The sequence below is a fragment of the Sciurus carolinensis genome, chromosome 7 (genome assembly GCF_902686445.1).
Source record: "Sciurus carolinensis chromosome 7, mSciCar1.2, whole genome shotgun sequence".
In the NCBI taxonomy this organism is placed as follows: Eukaryota; Metazoa; Chordata; class Mammalia; order Rodentia; family Sciuridae; genus Sciurus; species Sciurus carolinensis.
Genome location: NC_062219.1, coordinates 55081038 through 55101695, shown reverse-complemented (window position 1 = coordinate 55101695; position 20658 = coordinate 55081038).

Here is a 20658-nt window from a genome sequence, read left to right as displayed (position 1 = left end):
GGAGTCTGTTTAGTCATTGCCTATATAGCCTGGCCTGTAACATTTCCATGGAGTCAAATCTGTCAGCCTGTCACATTAGAATCTTGTTTTTTTTCTTTTTGTTTTTTTTAATTGTAAACAAATGGGATACATGTTGTTTCTCTGTTTGTACATGGAGTAAAGGCATACCATTTGTGTAATCATAAATTTACATAGGGTAATGTTGGTTGATTCATTCTGCTATTTTTTCCCTTCCCCCCACCCCTCCCACCCCTCTTTTCCCTCTATACAGTCCTTCCTTCCTCCATTCTTGCCCCCCTCCCTAACCCTAACTCTAACCCTAAAACTAACCCCTCCCATGCCCCATTATGTGTCATCATCCACTTATAAGCGATATCATTCTTCCTTTGGTTTTTTTGAGATTGGCTTATCTCACTTACCATGATATTCTCCAATTTCATCCATTTGCCTGCAAATGCCATAATTTTATTCTTTATGGCTGAGTAATATTCCATTGTATATATATACCACAGTTTCTTTATCCATTCATCAATTGAAGGGCATCTAGGTTGGTTCCACAGTCTGGCTATTGTGAATTGAGCAGCTATGAACATTGATATGGCTGTATCTCTGTAGTATGATGATTGTAAGTTCTTTGGGTATAGGCCAAGGAGTGGGATAGCTGGGTCAAATGGTGGTTCCATTCCAAGTTTTCTAAGGAGTCTCCACACTGCTTTCCAGAGTGGCTGCACTAATTTGCAGCCCCACCAGCAATGTATGAGTGTACCTTTCTCCCCACATCCTCGCCAACACCTGTTGTTGCTTGTATTCTTGATAATCGCTATTCTAATTGGGGTGAGATGGAATCTTAGGGTGGTTTTGATTTGCATTTCTCTTATTACTAGAGATGGTGAACATTTTTCCATATGTTTGTTGATTGCTTGTATATCTTCTTCTGTGAAGTGTCTGTTCATTTCCTTAGCCCATTTGTCGATTGGGTTATTTGTTTTCTTGGTGTTGAGTTTTTTGAGTTCTTTATAGATTCTGGAAATTAGTGCTCTATCTGAAGTATGATTGGCAAAGATTTTCTCCCACTCTGTAGGCTCTCTCTTCACATTACTGAGAGTTTCCTTTGCTGAGAGAAAGCTTTTTAGTTTGAATCTATCCCAGTTATTGATTCTTGCTTTTAATTCTTGTGCTATGGAAGTCCTGTTGAGGAAGTCTGGTCCTAAGCCGACATGTTGAAGATCTGGACCTACTTTTTCTTCTATAAGATGCAGGGTCTCTGGTCTGATTCCAAGGCCCTTAATCCGTTTTAAGTTTAGTTTCGTGCATGGTGAGAGATATGGGTTTAGTTTCATTCTGTTGCATATGGATTTCCAATTTTCCCAGCACCATTTGTTGAAGAGGCTATCTTTTCTCCATTGCATATTTTTGGCCCCTTTGTCTAGTATGAGAAAATTGTATTTATTTGGGTTTGTGTCCGTGTCCTCTATTCTGTACCATTGATCTACCTTTCTATTTTGGTACCAATACCATGCCGTTTTTGTTACTATTGCTTTGTAGTATAGTTGAAGTTCTGGTATTGCGATACCCCCAGCTTCATTTTTCCTGTGAATGATTGCTTTAGCTATTATGGGTTTCTTATTCTTCCAGATGAATTTCATGATCGCTTGTTCTGTTTCTGTAGGGTACGTCATTGGGATTTTAATTGGAATTGCATTGAATCTGTATAGCACTTTTGGTAGTATGGCCATTTTGACAATATTAATTCTTCCTATCCAAGAACATGGGAGATCTTTCCATCTTCTAAGGTTTTCTTTAATTTCTTTCTTTAGTGTTCTGTAGTTCTCATTGTAGAGTTCTTTCACCTCTTTTGTTAGATTGATTCCCAGGTATTTTATTTTTTTCGATGCTATTGTGAATGGGGTAGTTTTCCTAACTTCTCTTTCTGAAGATTCATCCCTTATGTATAAAAATGCATTAGATTTATGAGCATTGATCTTATATCCTGCTACTTTACTGAATTCACTTATGAGTTCTGAAAGTTTTCTGGTGGAATTTCCTGGTTCCTCTAAGTATATAATCATATCATCAGCAAATAGGGATAGTTTGAGTTCTTCTTTTCCTATTCATATCCCTTTAATTTCTTTGGTCTGTCTAATTGCTCTGGCTAGAGTCTCAAGGACGATATTGAATAGAAGTGGTGAAAGAGGGCATCCCTGCCTTGTTCCAGTTTTTAGGGGGAATGCTTTCAGTTTTTCACCATTTAGAATGATATTAGCCATGGGCTTAGCGTAGATGGGCTTTACAATGTTAAGGAATGTTACCACTATCCCTATTTTTTCTAGTGTTTTGAGCATGAAGGGATGCTGTATTTTATCAAATACTTTTTCTGCATCTATTGAAATAATCATGTGATTCTTTACTTTAAGTCTGTTGATATGGTGAATGACATTTATTGATTTCCTGATGTTGAACCAACCTTGCATCCCTGGGATGAAACCCACTTGATCATGGTGCACTATCTTTTTAATATGTTTTTGTATGCGATTTGCTAAAATTTTGTTGAGAATTTTTGCGTCGATGTTCATTAAGGATATTGGTCTAAAATTTTCTTTCCTCGATGTGTCTCTGTCTGGTTTAGGTATCAGGGTGATTTTGGCTTCATAGAATGAGTTTGGTAGGGTTCCCTCCTCTTCTATTTCATGGAATACTTTGAAAAGTATTGGAATGAGCTCTTCTTTAAAGGTTTTGTAGAACTCGGCTGAGAACCCATCTGGTCCTGGACTTGTCTTTGTTGGTAGGCTTTTGATGACTTCTTCTATTTCATTACTTGAAATTGGTCTATTTAAATTGTGTATGTCATTTAGTTTAGGCAATTCATATGTCTCTAGAAACTTGTTGATGTCTTCAAAATTTTCTATTTTCAAAATAGCTTCTAATTATGTTTTGTATTTCAATCGTGTCTGTTGTGATATTTCCTTGTTCATTCCGAATTTTAGTGATTTGGGTTTTCTCTCGTCTTCCCTTTGCTAGTGTGGCCAAGGGTTTATCAATTTTGTTTTTTTGTTTTTTTTTTTTTCAATTTTGTTTATTTTTTTTATTTGTCAATTTTTTGTATTGTTTCTTTTGTTTCAATTTCATTGATTTCAGCTCTGAGTTTAACTATTTCCTGTCTTCTACTACTTTTGGTGTTGGTCTGTTCTTCTTTTTCTAGGGCTTTGAGCTGTAGTGTTAGGTTGTTTATTTTTTGAGTTTTACTTCTTTTATTAAATGCGCTCCATGAAATAAATCTTCCTCTAAGTACTGCTTTCATAGTGTCCCAGAGATTTTGATATGATGTGTCTTTGTTCTCATTTACCTCTAAGAATTTTTTAATTTCCTTCCTAATATCTTCTGTTATCCATTCATCATAAATAGCATATTGTTTAATCTCCAGGTGTTGGAGTAATTTCTGTTTTTTACTCTTTCATTTATTTCTAATTTCAATCCATTATGATCTGATAGAATACAAGGTAGTGTCTCTATCTTCTTGTATTTGCTAACATTAGCTTTGTGGCATAAAATATATGGTCTATTTTAAAGAAGGATCCATGTGCTGCTGAGAAGAAAGTGTATTCACTCTTCGTTGGATGGTATATTCTATAAATGTCCGTTAAGTCTAAATTATTGATTGTGTTATTGAGTTCTATGGTTTCTTTGTTCAATTTTTGTTTGGAAGATCTGTCCAGTGGTGAGAGAGGCGTGTTAAAATCACCTAGTATTATTGTATTATGGTCTATTTGGTTTCTGAGATTGAGAAGGATTTGTTTGACATACATGGATGAGCCACTGTTTGGGGCATAGATATTTATGATTGTTATGTCTTGCTGATTTATGGTTCCCTTAAGCAGTATGAAATGTCCTTCTTTATCCCTTCTGACTAACTTTGGCTTGAAGTCCACATTATCTGAAATGAGGATGGATACCCCAGCTTTTTTGCTGAGTCCATGTACATGATATGTTTTTCCCCATCCTTTCACCTTTAGTCTATGGGTATCTCTTTCTATGAGTTGAGTCTCTTGTAGGCAACATATTGTTGGATCTTTCTTTTTAATCCAATCTGCCAGTCTATGTCTTTTGATTGATGAATTCAGGCCATTAATATTCAGGGTTACTATAGAGATATGATTTGTATTCCCAGTCATTTGACTCATTTTATTTTATTTATTTATTTATTTATTTATTTTTGACACGACTTGGTTCCTCCTTTATTTGACAGTTCCTTTTGGATAATTCCTCCCTTTGCTGATTTGCTTCTTTGTTTTTCATCTCTTCCTCATGGAATATTTTGCTGAGAATGTTCTGTAATTCTGGCTTTCTTTTCGTAAATTCTTTTAGCTTTTGTTTATCATGGAATGATTTTATTTCATCATCAAATCTGAAGGTAAGTTTTGCTGGGTATAAGATTCTTGGTTGGCATCCATTTTCTTTCAGGGTTTGAAAAATGTTGTTCCAGTCCCTTCTAGCTTTTAAGGTCTGGATTGAAAAATTTGCTGATATCCATATTGGTTTCCCCCTGAATGTAATTTGGTTCTTTTCTTTCACAGCCTTGAAAATTCTGTCTTTATTTTGTATGTTAGGTATTTTCATTATAATGTGCCTCGGTGTGGGTCTGTTGTAATTTTGTGTATTTGGCGTCCTATAAGCCTGTTGAACTTGATTTTCCATTTCATTCTTCAGATTTGGGAAATTTTCTGAAATTATTTCATTGAATAGATTGTTCATTCCTTTGGTTTGTTTCTCTAAGCCTTCCTCAATCCCAATAATTCTTAAATTTGGCCTTTTCATGATATCCCATAGTTCTTGCAGATTCTGTTCATGATTTCTTACCATCTTCTCTGTTTGTTCAACTTTGTTTTCAAGGTTAAATATTTTGTCTTCAATATCTGAGGTTCTGTCTTCCAGGTGTTCTATCGTATTGGTTGTGCTTTCTATGGAGTTCTTAATTTGGTTTATTGTTTCCTTCATTTCAAGGATTTCTGTTTGGTTTTTTTTTTTCAATATCTCTAACTCTTTATTGAAATGATCTTTTGCTTCCTGTATTTGCTCTTTTAACTGTCGATTGGTGCGATCACTCAATGCCTGCATTTGTTCTTTCATTTCATCGTTTGCTTCCTTTATCATGTTAATTATGTACATTCTGACCTCCCTTTCTGTCATTTCTTCTGCCATGCTGTCGTTGGATTTTATTGATGTAACATCTAGATTTGTTTGGGGCATTTTCTTCCCTTGTTTTCTCATATTGTTCAGGTATCAGTGGACTGCTGAAATGTTGCAGATTTCCTCTATTGACTTATAATGTCCCTGAAGATTGCTAGTATATCCCCTCTTATCCTTCAGTAGCCTGAAGTCTTGGAGGAAGTTGATAATGCGGTGCTCCACAAGGAAGCTGCCTCTCTAGGGGTGGTGGCCTTCAGGTGGGGTATATTCCCTGCTAGTGGGCAGAGGTGCCTCCACTTGTTGACCAATGGTCAACCAAAGGGGAACTAGGCTGCGGGCTGAGGCAAGGTCTGTTTGTGCCTTGTCTCTGTTTTTACCGTCCTTGTGGGAAAACCTCACCCGGCGGGGAAGACTCACCCGATGGGGAGGTCTCGCTGGTCAGTTCCCCTCCTGGAGGTTCCCCTCAATCCACAACTACCGCCTGGGCAGGGCAGCCTTCCTAGGCAATGTTCCCAGGGACTCGGACCTACCTCCTGCGCCTGGGAGCCTTGCCCTTAGCAGATGAGTCTCCTTAGGCTGCCCCTCCTCAGAGAAGCTGCCCACAGTCCTGGAACCTTCGCTCCACCCCTCAGCTTGTCTCTGTGCAGCTCTTCCACCGAGAAGTCACCTAGGTCCTGGGACCCTGCTCTGCACCTGATCGCCTGGCTATGTGGCCCCTCCTCTGGGCAGCCACCGGAGCCCTGGCGGGTTGTTCCAAAACCAAGCGTTGTGCTGAGCGGCCTCCTCTACAAAGCTCCCAGTTGTCCATGTTCTAGAATCTTTTTTTTATCATTGGAATTGGAAGAGAATTAACCATGACATATTAGTAAGTGAAGATTATGAAATATTCTGTCAACCATGATCCTCTGGGGACATGTAGCTTGGTGCTATCTGTACTGCTTTCCTAACACTCTGGAGGCCTTGGGTTCAACTCCCAACATGATATAAACACAAGAAAAGGGATAGGCAGGGGATGTAGCTCAGTGATAGAGCTCTTTCTTACTGTGCTTGAGGCCCTCATTTAATCACCAGCACTGTCAGAAACAAAAACAAAAAGCAAACCAAAACAACACGATCCCATTTGGGTAAATAAAACCCTATCAATGTATCTATGTCCATTTACATTCATACATTTTTAAAGTGTGCATAAAGAATAGTGTGGAAGGATATACACCAGGCTGATGAGCATCTTCTAAAGGATGGGTTAAAATGTTGGAGAGAAAACTGTAATCAAGTTTATGTTTTCCTAAGTGGTCTAATTTCTAGAAAAACAATTTGTCAATGTGATAGCATTTCTGTGGGCACCCTAACAGGAGTATCCCTTGAGAAATGTATTAGATTATTACTGTTTGATGTCTCTTGTCATTGTGATTATCAATTCCTTTTTCTTCTGAGCTCACTGAACAGTCAACTGATAGTAATTTAATTTCCCATGAATGCTTTTTAATAGGCAAAAGGAAGTGCTACCTGATGGAAGAGTTTATATTTTTTATTTTGGGAGGTGCTGGGGATTATAATTTTAAAACCCATATCTTAGGAGCTTGATTATGTATCACTACCCCAAATCTGATCACCTCCAAAGGAAACCATAAAACCAAAGCAGCTGGAGTCCAAAGAGTCAGATTCTAGAATTGTGGCAAACTTAGAGACCTGGGGCGCTCTACCACTGAGCTCAACCCCAGCTCTTTTTATTTTGAAACAGGATCTTGCAAAGTTGTCCATGCTGGTCTGGAGTTTGGAGGATGAAAAGTGGAAGACAAGCCTGGGCAAATAACTTAGTGAGACCCTGTCTCAAAATGAAAAATAAAAAGAGCTGGGGCGCTAGGCGAGGTGGCTCTTAAGAGAACTTTCTCAAGGGTCAGCTTAGGCTCTTTCATGTCATTTTTCCAATTTGAAACATCTTAATTATCACACTCTGACCCACTTCCTAAAAAACTATTCCCAGGTGTTGTGCATTCCTGAAGAAAATGCCAAATGAACTGGCACCTAAGCAATTTTATGGTTTCCGACTTCAGTTGACCCTTTAATACACCTCAGAAATCCCTCATTTTTCCCTCTTTTCACATTTTGAACGCCTCTTCTTTACTCTGGTCAGCTAACCATTGGTTTTGCTGCATAAAGTAAAGGTCATGAAATTTGGTATACTCCATACCACCAACAAGACAATTTACAACAAGAGTTATTCCCAGAACTTCTCAGAACATGAAATAGGCCCAGGCCATTTCTGGCTTTTGAAAATCTGTCATATTCAACTGTGGTTTTGTGAAAATTATAAGCACTGTGTTATGATGGTTAATTTTATTACTATGGTTATTTGTTGTCCTGGGGATTGAAACCAGGACTTCTTGCACACTAAACACTACTGCTGAGCTACACCTCCAGCCTGGTTTGTTAATTTTTTTTGGGGGGGGTAACCGGAGATTGAACTCAGGGGGCATAGGAAAAGCTCAATTCATGACCGCTGAGCACATCCCCAACCCTATTTTATATTTTATTTAGAGACAGAGTCTCATGAATTGCTTAGCACCTCACTTCTGCTGAGGCTGGCTTTGAACTCGAGATCCTCCCGTCTCAGCCTCCAGAGCTACTGGGATTACAGGCATGCCCCACTGCAGCGGCTTTGTTAATTTTATTATTTATTGAGGGAGGGATTGAACCCAGGGGCACTTTATAACTGGGCTACATCCCCAGGTCTTTTTTTTTTTTTTTTTTCTGGCACTGGGAGTGAACCTGGGTGCTTTGCCACTGAGCCTACATCCCCACTCCTTTTTATTTTTTATTTAGAGATAGGATCTTGCTAAATTGCTGGCACTAAATTGCCAAGGCTGGTCTCAAACTTGCAATCCTCCAGGCTCAGCCTCCCAAGTCACTGAGATTATAAACCTGAGCCACCTCGCCTAGCGGTCCCAGGTCTTTTTATTTATTTATTTTTATTTTTTTTATTTTTTATTTATTTTTTATTTTTTATTTTTATTTTTGAGACAGGGTCTCACTAAGTTATTTGCCCAGGCTTGTCTCACACTTTTCATCCTCCAAACTACAGACCAGTGTGGACAACTTTGCAAGGTCCTGTTTCAAAATAAAAAGAGCTGGGGTTGAGCTCAGTGTAGACCACCCCTGGGTTTGATCCCTAGTACCACAAAACGAACACACAAATAAAAACTTTGTGATCCTCCTGCTTCAGCCCCCAGAGTAGTTGGGATTACAGGCATGGCCCACCATGCCAGGCCCAATTTATTAATTTATTTATTCCAGTATTGAGGACTGAACCCAGGGATACTTTACCACTGAACTCTATCCCCAACCTTGGTTTTTGTTTTTGTTTTTTAATTTTGATACAGGCTCTCACTAAATTGCTGAGGCTGTTCTTGAACATTTTTTTTGTGGGTTCAATCCCCAGGGGCTCTTAACCACTGAGCCACATCCCCACCCTTGTTATTTTTTATTTGGAGACAAGGTCTCACTGAGTTGCTTAGGGCCTTGCTAAATTGCTGAGTCTGGCTTTGAACTTCTGATCCTCCTGCCTCAGCCTTAGAATCAGCTGAGATGATAGGTGTGTTTCACCATACCCAACTCAGTTTGTTAATTTAGTTTAAAGTTTTGTTTTGTTTTTGCAGTATTGGGGATGGAACCCAGGGGTCCTTTACCACTGAGCAACATCCTCAACCCTTTTTTATTTTTAATTTGAGGCAGAGCAGTTCTTGTGATTCTCCTGTGTCAGCCTCTTGGGAGTACAGGTATGTACCACCTCATCTGACTCAGTTTGTTAAATTATAAAGTATTTATATGACTTAAAACTCAAAATGTATTTAATGGCTCTGCCTTTAATCCCTCTCTATCTTCAACCATCTTCTAGTTTCTTTTTCTGTTGATAGTTACTGTTCCTAGTTTCTTATCTTTGTATCCTTCCAGAAATATTCTAGCATGTAAAATATATGTGTCCATATATTTAACATGTATTTGCATATGTGTACACACACACACATAAACAGAAATGGTACCATAGGATACATAGCACTTTTGCCCCTTACCTCATTTAATGATGTATATCTATGTGTTTGTGTATATATATATGGTGTATATATAGACATATCAACAGATAGTTCACATTTGTACTGTAGCAAAGTATTCCATTATATGATGTGCCATATTTAATTTGTACTCTACTGTCAGATATATATAGTAATTTCAGTCTTTCACTACTATGACAGTGCTTTAATGAATAGCCTTGACTCTGCCAGTCATTACATACAAATGGAAATATATTTGATATTTGCAGGATAAATTCTTATAAATGGAACTACTAGGTCACAGCATATATGAATTTATAATTTTGAGTTATTGCAAAATTTCCTTCTGGGCAGGTTTTACTGGTTTACAACCTGTTTAACAATGTATGGAAATGCTTGTGGGTCTGTAGCTTCATCTCATAATGTGTTATAAATTTTTCATCTTTACTAATCTGAAAATTATCTTTCTTTTTTTTTTTTTTTCCTACAGTACTGGGGATTGGAACCAAGGGTGCTCTACGACAGGGCTACATTCTTAGTCCTTTTTATTTTTTATTTTGGGTTTCACTAAGTTGCTGAGACTGACCTCGAATTTGGAATCATCTTTCCTTAGCCTCCTGAGTTGTTGGGATTACAGACATGCACCACCATACTGCCTAAAAAATTATCCTTATTTGAATTTTTCTTGTTTTGAATAAACTGAGCATCTTTTCATATGTTTACTAGCCATTCATGTTTCCTTTGTGTGTGTGCATGTATCCTAATTGTTCATATCCTCTGCCTACTTTTCAGATGTTCTTTTTTCTTTCTTTTCTTTTCTTTCTTTCTTTCTTTCTTTTTTTTTTTTTTTTTTTTTTGGTAGTGGGGATTGAACCCAGGGGTACTCTACCACTGAGCCACATCCCCAGCACTTTTAATTTTTTATTTTGAGACACAGCCTCACTAAGTCATTGAGGCTGGTCTCAAACTTGTGATCCTCCTGCCTCAACCTCCTGAATAACTGGGATTACTGTACCTGGCAATCCTTTAACATCTTCTGAATTATTAAAATGGTAAGAAAGGCTTTTATTCAAGATTATTGCAATAGGAGGGAGAGAATGGGCTCAAATGCAAATACAGCAAAGACAAATCGGGATTTATAGCCAAGGAACAGGGCAAGGGGGTCAGTGGATGGAAAATTACTAACAGGAGACATGAAAGGTATGGAGATTCTTACTAAACTGACCTAACAGGATTCTTGCTAAAGGAACGCCAAGGACTTAGACAAATAGATGGGGGATAAACAATTTGATCAGATATCAAGGGCAGGGATTCTTTCTAAACTGATTTATCAGGATTCTTGCTATAACTGAACTCAGCAAGGAAAGCCAGGGTAAAGACATAGAGAAGAAAGCTCAAAGCTAACTGAACTTTGGTCAAGGAGAAGCTCTCAGTAGTGTTGGGGATATGAAACTATATCCCCAAACCCAAAGTATGATGACTGAACCTAAAGAGCAATCTCAAGGTTTCTCTCTGACTACCCCACCCTATTCATTCTCTCTCTCTCTCTCTCTCTCTCTTTCTCTTTGGTACCAGGTATTGAACCCAGGGGCACTTAACCACTGACCTACATTCCTAGTCCTTTTAATTTTTAATTTTGAGATGGTCTTGCTAAATTGCTGAGACTGGCTTTGGACTTGCAAACCTCCTGTCTTAGTCCCCTGAGCCATTGGAATTATAAGCATGTGCCACTGTGCCAGGCTGTCCTGTTTCTTAGTCTCTCCCAAAGCACAGTGTTCCCCTGAACCCCTCTTCCCAGAAGGAATGCAGTTGTTATCTCATTAACTAGGAAAGGTTAATCACCAGAGAAAAGGGACTAAAGATCTCCAGTCTTCTGCATGCAGCTCCCAGAGATTACCTGAGATATACCACAGATAACCTTCCCAGGGCTTACTGGTGCATGCCTGTAATCCCAGCTCCTTGTGGGGTGAAGCAGGATTCCAAATTTAAAGCTGGCTCCACAATTTGGCAAAACTTGTCTCAAAAAATAAAAAGGGCTGGGAATGTAGCTCAATGGTAAAGCATTCCTGGCTTCAATCTCCAGTACCAGTAAAACAAAACAAAATACAACACTCTTGAACAAGATTTGGAGAGTTTCCATATTAGTGAACATACTAATGTTCTGGGAAGGTGTGCTCCCAGGGGGAACATGAACACTTTAACAATCTCTCCAATTTGGTTGTCCCTGAGTTATATCCTTTATAACAGAAAATGTAAGTATTTTCCTGAGTTCTGTGAGTCAAATTATTGAATTTGAGGGGAAAGTTTATGAGAATTTCCAAATATGTAGTCAGCTAGTTAGGACATCCCATCTTTCTCATTTTCAACAGGCATCTGAAGTGTTTTTGTGGAAATTACCCTTAACCTGTCAATCTAACTCTCAATAGTCAATGTGAGAATGAAATTGAATTGTTAGATACTGTTACTGAAAGCTTTGTCTTTGTCCCTGATGCCAATCCAATAATTAGGACATGATTTTGAGAAAAAGGAAAAAAATAAGTTTTATTGCTTCACTAGCAAAGGAGAAATACAGGGGACTCCTGTCCCAGAGACTGTGATTCTGCCTATCAAGGGAACAGTTTTTTGAACCAAAGGCTACATTCCAAGTGTTCTCTGTACAGAGTTGTGTACTTGTTAATTTGGGATATAGTAATTTCTTAGACCTTGTGGTGCTATCCCCAAGTGTGAATTACTTCATTCCTTTGGTGGGTGTGTGCTCAGCGACAAATGACTTGTCAGGTATGATGGCTCTCACCTGTATCCTAGCAGTTTTCTTGAAGTTGAGGCAGCAGGATTGCAAGTTCAAAGGCAGCGTCAGCAAGGTCCTAAACAAGTTAGTGAGAACCTGTCTCAAAATAAAAAATAGAAAGCACTAGGGTTGTGCGCTTAAGGCCTTTTTGAGTTGCTGATGCTGGCCTCAGACCTGCATTCCTCCTGCCTCAGCCTCTCCAAGTTGCTGGGATTTCAGGTGTGTACCATCATGCCTGGTCCTTGTTCTGGTTGGTTTGGTGCTGGTAATGGAGCCAAGGGCCTTGTGAATGCTAGGCAAGTCCTGTATCACTGAGCTATATCCCCAAGTCTGGGGCTGGTGTTTGACAGGCAAATTACCTCTGATTTGGATGTGACTGTGTGAGGGAGGTACAATTCCAAGATAAGGGATAAATAAATGAGGAACTCTAGAGGAGCACTTGCCTAGCAAGTGTGAAGCACTGGGTTTGATCCTCACTACCACATAAAAATAAATAAATAAAACAAAGGTATTATGTCCATCTACAACAACAACAAAAAAAAAAAATTAAAAAAAACAAGGAAGGGCATGGCCCATCTAGGGAACTACATGTATTTCAGGATGTAGTGGAATGAAAGTAAAACATGACAGGGACTAAGACCAAAGAAACAAAGCCCTGGACGGCATTATACTCTGCATTTATGTTTCTGGACACTATCTAAAGACATTCAGAAACAAACCATTGAATGGGAGTGAGTTAATCTGCAGTTTCACAAGATCACTCTGACAGAACTAAAATAGTAGCAGTGGGAAGGTAGACAATTGAATGTAGTTGAGAAATAGTCACCCTGTCTCTGGTTTGAACCAAGAAGACACAACTGAGAGCCGTTCTATGAGATGCCAGTTCTGAGGAGGATGTCAGTGTATGAATGGCGTATCATTCCTTTTAGGAGATGGACCGGCAAACTGACTGAATTGGTGTCCGTGTGTGTTAGCTGGCTTTCTGTTACCAAATACCTGAGATGTTCAGTTTAGTAAGGGAAAAGGTTAGCTGGGTGTGGTGGTGTATGCCTGTAATCCCAGTAGCTCCAAAAGCTGAGGCAGGAGGATTGTGAGTTCAATGCCAGCCTCAGCAACTGAGTGAGACCTTGAGCAACTCAGCAAGACCCTGTCTCTAAATATAAAATAAAATGGGCTGGGGATGTGGCTCAGTGGTTAAATGCCCCTGGGTTTAATCCCTGGCACCAAAAAAAAAAAAAAAAAAAAAAATGGTTATTTTGGCTCATGGTTTCAGTCCATGGTCACTTGGCCCTGCTGTTTCAGACCAGGGGTGGCACAATACATCATGGTGAAAACATGTGACTGAGGAAACCTTTTCATTTTATGGCAACTGGGAAGCAAAAAGAGAGGAAGGATATGGGGGTCCCAATATTCCTTTTTAAGGGCACACTCCAAATGACATGACTTCCCTCTACTAGGCCCCATCTCTTAAAGATTTCACCACCTCCCACAGGTTGCCACAGGCTGGCAACTAAGCCTTTAACATATAGGCCTTTGGGGAACATTTCTGATCCAAACTAGCACAGTGTTCTAGTGAAAGGCCTATTCTGTAAAATTTACAGGACATTGTTTTGAACTAAATCTGTGCTTCAACAGACCAAGCTAAAAAAAATGGAGTCACTCATGCTAAAGTTATGTCATGTCACCAAGTTGAAATTAAACTTTTTATTCGGCCTTCCAAGAAACCAGGATAAGAGTATCACCCAAAAGTCTCAAACATGTCAATTTCAATTGGTAATAAAGTTCTCTCTTATTCTGCCCCTGCCCCCAACAAAGGTAACATAAGTAACCTGCAGTTTTCCTATTGGTTTATCTCCCTGTCCCTGCTTTATAAGGAAAGTAACTCTAAAATTACCAATGTACTTTTTGTATTTTGTTTGTTTTCTTTGCCCTTTTCTCTATAAAACAGCCTTTTGCTCAGTTCACTGGACCACTTAATCTCTTCTATGGAATGAAGTATCATCATATTCTGGAGTCAAAAGGAAAGCCAATTAAGATCTTTACATCTCTGCAATTTTGTCTTTGATAGGCCTTAGCCACAGGGATGTACACTCCCATGTATACAAGTTTGATTTTCATTTGTTGCTGAGGAAGTTAATTCTAACTTTTTGTTTGGGAACACATCCTCAAGGGAATTATATTTGTCCTAAACATGTGGGTTGGGTTTGGTAGGGAGCCTGACCAGGCCTGTTGGGTCCACTAAGCTGTCCAATGCTTCCAAGTCTGGAACCACCTCAACATGTAGGCACATCAGCATAGTGTTGGCCACCCATCACACCCTGCACTCACACAGACCGCTGTTTGTTATCTGTTTATTGCCCTACTGATTAAGTCAAACTCATCTTGTATAAAATCAATCTCATATCTCATTTATCCTGAAGCAATTCCCATATTAACATTCTTTTTTGCTACAAATAGTTTTATTTTTCTTATAACTTGGGCTTGTGACTCTGAGTGGCCTTTTTCTCTTCTTTCTCACCCACCCTTCACCACTACTACTGCCAGAGCTTCGTTTGGTTAATGTAAGACTGCAGAGAGCTGTTTCCACTCATCTCTCCAACCCATTATGCAAAATGCTAGCATGATTTGCATCTTACTATTTTGGCATGTTTGGCTTTTATATTATAAATATTCCTTGGCTAGAATTTGTATTTTATATAAACCTGTCTGAAAGGAAGACAATACTGTGAGCAAATCAATTCTATTTAATCTGGGTTTGATAGAGGATATGGACAAAATCTTTAGTACTAAGTAACTTTACACAAGGTATTTCTCCTTTATCTGTCTTCATTTCTTCACATATAAAATAGGGACAATAATTGTGCCTGCTTCACAGGATGGTTATGAGGATTGAAAGAGCTCTTATTTGTAGAGCATTTGGAATAGTGCCAGATACATGGGAAACCCTGAAATAGCCAGAATCTGTATAGAAATTAAAAAGGAAATCATCTTATCTAGAAAGAATATGGTTGGAAAATTGTAAGATGAAGTCTTCACTGCCATGATAAGGAATAACTGGTGGTGTTTGGACCAAGAACTAAGGACAATGAAAGAATGTTGCACCTGGACAAATCTAATTGTGGAATGCCTGATAATTCACCTGAGCTTAAATCTGAGAGAACTTATGAATACCTTGATTTAAATTCCACACATGACTTTCACAGGCATTTCAGTTGAATGCATGTCAGTTAATTAGGTCTCAAGTAAAACAGTTGCCATACAAGGTTTATGTCACCATAACTTGCATTTAAGAAAGTCAAAATTTTCAAAATGTGGTTAGTTTTAAAGTAAAATTTTGATAAACCAACTTGAATACTGCATTGTGGATAACAAGGTTAAATAAAGGTTCTAATAAGACAAACAGTGACAATTTAAATAAATCAGATGTTTTTGTCGAAGATTACTCTGTGATTTTCTCCAATTATTCATGACATTTCACCCATTCATATTGTGATCTGCTTTAATAGTGGAAGGAAAAAAACCCCTTGTCTCCTTGTTTATTCTTTGTTCTCAAGGAGATAAGCTGTTTATAAAGATACGTTATTTGTTATTTAAATCACTTTTACTGAAGTTGTTTATTTCCTTGTTTCAGTTTCTAAAAATATTGCAACAATTGAAATGCTTCTTAGAGATGTCTATTCAATTCAGAGTGATTTGTACTGAAATTCTTTGCTAAATGGGCACAGGTGCTGATGTGTGTAACATACTAGAGTGAGTCAAAACTAATGCTAAGAAAGATAAAGGGGATATACTTATGTCAACTTTAAAATTCTGTGATTAAAAAATATTAGAATTAAAGTCTTGGATATTTGTAAAGGTCTACCTCTATACTTACCATTTCATAGGTGTTTAAAAATAGTAATAATAATAATAAATTAGATATAACACCAAAACCATAAGCAGAAAAATTGCATAATTTAAATCCAGAAATCTGTTTCTTAGAAAATGCCCTTTAATCACTTTGTAGACTTTCAAGATCATAATTATTATATAAAAGTAATTACATTAAAAGATAATTTACCTGGTAGTAAAGTATCAAATTAAGCTGAAAAACAGTACTTGTAAACAGAATTAAAAAAAAATTGTTGAACAGCAAACATGTGAAATTATATCCTCTGCTTCTCTTTGCTATGCATAAAATTACCTTCAGAATAAATTTTGGTGATTTGATACTAAAAAGCTACAAGATGGAATAGCATATAGCTGCAATCCATGATTTACAATCTACAAACCTAAACTATGGCTTATCTTAGATAATCAACAGGATGGATCCATGAAATAAAATCAGGCATATGTGATACTGTAAGGGACTAAAAATATTGTAAGGTTCCAAAAACTAAAGGTTCAAAAATCCAGCTGGGTTGATTTGGCTTAAAAAAAAAGAGAAAGAAAGAAAGGGGAAAAAAAAGCCTGGTATTATAATTTATAGTATGTATTCCTGCTGAGTAAGCCTTGGATACTGCAAACTCAGATCTGTGGATGCACATCTCTCCCTTTGAAGTTGATGAGAATTGCTTGGGCTAAGTGAGATACATGCTGGGAAAATTGGGCCCTTACCATTGTTGTGTATAGACATTAGAGGTCTCATGAGACTTTCCTCTTCTGGTCCCTCCATTTTCTCCCAGTCTTGGTTTTGGCAGAAGACACTCAGCTTTGGAATGAACATTCCTTTAGTTAGATAATGTTCCTGACTAAAAGGTATTCAGGTTCTAACAGAGTCTTACTTAAGAACTCCATTATCAGTAAAGTCAGGTAAATAAAACTTACCTTGATTTAAATCTCATCCAGATAATCTCCCCAAGATGTCCATTTGAAAAACAAAACTAAAATCAACTGATTGCTTTCAAGTCTAAGCCAATTTATGACTAATTTTGAATGCAGTCACCTGGAGCAAGTACTATAAACAAATGCGTTCACATAGTCTAATCATGTCATCTTTGGTCTAGGAGACATATTTCCAGGCTTACTACTGGTAGTTTGTGGAAACTTGTCTCAGAACCTGACCTTTTTCTGGTTAATATCTCTAATAGTTCAGTAAGCCCTTTTATTTCAGAGATTCCTCAGTTTCAAGTGTTTTGGTTTAGTGACCGATACTAAATACATATGTAGCATTAAACCTGGAATATTCTTGGAGATTCTCTGGAACTATTAAAATTCAATTAGCAGTTTTCTTTCTTTCTTTTCTTTTTCATTCTTGGTTTTTTTTTTTTAATGTTTGTTTGTTTGTTAGTATTGGGGATTTAAAAAATTTCTTTTTTTAGTTTTAGATGGACACAGTACCTTTATTTATTTATTTTTATGTGGTGCTGAGGATCAAACCCAGTGCCTCACACAGGCCACTGAGCTACAATTCCAGCCTCTTAGTTTTGGGGATTGAACCCAGGGATACTTTACCACTGAGCTACATATCCAATACTTTTTAGTTTTTATTTTGAGACAGGATTTCCCTAAGATTCCCAGGCTGGCCTCAAACTTATAATCTTCCTGCCTCACCCTCCCTAGTCAGTGGAATTACAGGTGTGCACCACCATACCTGACAATTGCAATTTTATAGTTACTTTTTTTTTTTTTTTTTTTTTGGTGCTGGGGATCGAACCCAGGGCCTTGTGCTTGCAAGGCAAGCACTCTACCAACTGACCTATCTCCCCAGCCCCCTTATAGTTACTTTTATTAATGACTTTTCCTAATAAGAAAATCAGAAAAATTATCAGAATATATGCTTCGTAAATAACTGGTAGATGAAATAAGCTTTACAGTTTTCTGGAATATATATAGAGAGTTTCATAAAAACAAATATAATATTTGGCAAATTACTTATGACATGTTATTGCCCAAGTCTAAATATGAGAAGTTGGTGAAGTAGGCAGGAGCCAGATCTTGATTCTCTAAACATCTGTTTTGAAGAAATAATATTTCATTCTGCCAATGGTAGGGAATCATTACAAATTTAGAAACTGTGAAGAACTGGTCAGATAGGTCACATCTGTTGGAAGACCCATCAACCAGCAGAGTAATGTGGAGAGAAGAGACATAACCACTGTTAGGTGACTAGAGTGTCATCCTCTGAAAGATGGAAGGAAGACATAACGGTGGTAGAAGGATTTAAATCATTTAAAGATGAGTCATTCATAATTGGTGAACGATTAAATTTGAGGGGTGAGGAAGAGAAATTGGTTAAAAATGGCTCTCAGATTACAAATATGTCTCTAGTGTTGGGGAGGTTAGAACTGATTTGGGATTGCTTCTATTTTATGTATTTATTTATTTATTTTGGTCCTAGGGATTTAGCCCAGGGATGCTTTACAACTGAGTTACATTCCCAGTCCTTTTAACTTTTAATTTTGAGATAGGGTTTCACTAAGTTGCTGAGGCTGGCTTTGAACTTGCAATCCTCCTGCCTCAGCCTCCAGAGTTGCTGGGATTATAGGCATATACCTATAATCCAGTTTTATTGCTGTTGTTTTAAAAAGAATGATGATAGGGGAGGGTGTGGGAAAAAATTACATAAGGAATGCCTTTTTTATCCTCCTTCAAAATTTGGTTTCGGAACATTTAAGAAAAAGCTACATTGGTAAATACAAGTATATACTTTCATGTGAGTAAAAAAAGTAGTTGGGCATGATGGTACCCACCTGTAGTCACTGCTACTGAAAGGGCTGAGGCAGGAGGATCACTTGAGCACAGACTTTTGAGGACAGACTGCAAAACAGTGAGGACTTCTCCCCAAAAGACCAAACAAATATGCCTATAATCCCAGATGTTCCAGAAACTGAGGCAGGAGATCACACTCACACACACACACACACACACACACACACACACACACACACTCACATGTATGCATGTATGGCTGCTGTGTGGAAAACAGGCTGTATGGATCAAGAGAGGAAGCAAGAAGACCAATTAGAAGGCAATTGTAAACAATCCAGGAAGGAAGATGATAGTAACTTGGAACAGGATTTGTGGTAGCAACATTGGTGGTGAAAACTGATAAGATTTCTGGGTGATTTTGAAGGTAGAGCCAAAAAAATTCACTGAAAGACTGGATATGTGGGGAAGACAGAAAGTAGAAAGCAATGGACAGTCCTGTGATAAATGGCCTGAACAGCTGGAAGGCCAGAGTTGTCACCAACTGAAATGAGAAGGCTACAGATGGGGTAGTAGAAATGGGAATAAGGTATTAGAGCATCCTCTTCTCTTTAAGGAAATAGTCATAAGAAGAGGAACAACAGTAAAATTATAAGGAAATTGTCTCTTTGTTGGTTCATGTCAATGGCCTGTTCCTTCTGTAGTCTGTCAGTGGCTCAGAGGGATGGTAACCTCATATACTTGGAAATGTAAAATCATGGTGTGCTAGAGGTAGAGAAAAATTAAACATTCCAAATAATGTCTCTATATTTTTATTAGTACTCCATTTATTTAAATCCTTCTTGAAGTAAGGCCCACACCTGTAATCCCACAACTCTGAACAATTAGATAGGAGGATCACCAATTCAAGGCCAGCCTGGGCAATTTAGCAAGACTGTCTGAAAACACAATATAAAAAGGGTGAAGGATGCAACTTAGGGTTAAGTTCAATCAGTACTGCCAAAATATAAATAAATAAAAAATAAATCCCTCATTATTTTTTCTTTTGCCTTTTATGTATTTTATAAGCTTGCTGCTTTGGTGGTGCCCATCTGTAATCCCAGCTACTTGGGAGACTGAGACAGGAGGACTGCAGGTTTGAGGCCAGCCTCAGCAATTTAGTGAGACTCTGTCTCAAAATTTAAAAATAAATAAATAAAAATTAGGGCTGGTGTTGTGGCTCAGTGGCAGAGCGCTTGCCTAGCATGTGTGAGGCACTGGGTTCATTCTTAGCACCACATATAAGTAAATGAATAAAATAAGGTCTATCAACATCTTTAAAAATAAATAAATAAAAAATAAAAGGGCTGGAGATATAGTTCACTGGTAGAGTAGCCCTGGGTTCAATCCCTAGTACCAAAAAAAAAAAAAAAAAAAAAAAAAAAACCCAAAAATATCAACAATAATAACAAAAACTTGCTACTTGAAGTATTGATGTTCTGTAGTACCTCTCCCATTTATTTATATATTTCTCCCTATCTTTTTCAAGTTTCAGAGTGCATTGGCTATCATATTGTCTTGGCATACTGGTTCAGTACTTTATTATTTTACACTTTGACCTTATCTCTTCTCAATTTTTATTTGCAATCATATCTGATTAACCATTTGTATATAGATATTCTCTATTGCGAAGCCTCTATTAAGGTTGCTAGGACAAATGCCATTCTAATTTTATAGATATGGACAACAGAAAGGGAGAAATTAGTAACAAAATCAAAGTTCAAATATATCTTCTGACTCCTAATACAGCATGTTTTCCATTAACTAATCTGTTTTTCACTTCTTTATTACTGTTTTTGTCTTTCTCTGGATACTTTGACTGGTTTTATCCTTAAGATTAGATGCCAAAACTACTTGCCACATTTTCTAGGGAGATTTTTAAATAAGGATAAGATAATGGTTTCTGATTTATTTCTACTAACTTTTCTGATAATGTTCAAATTTTCTTAATTGCAGGAATAATGTTTTAGA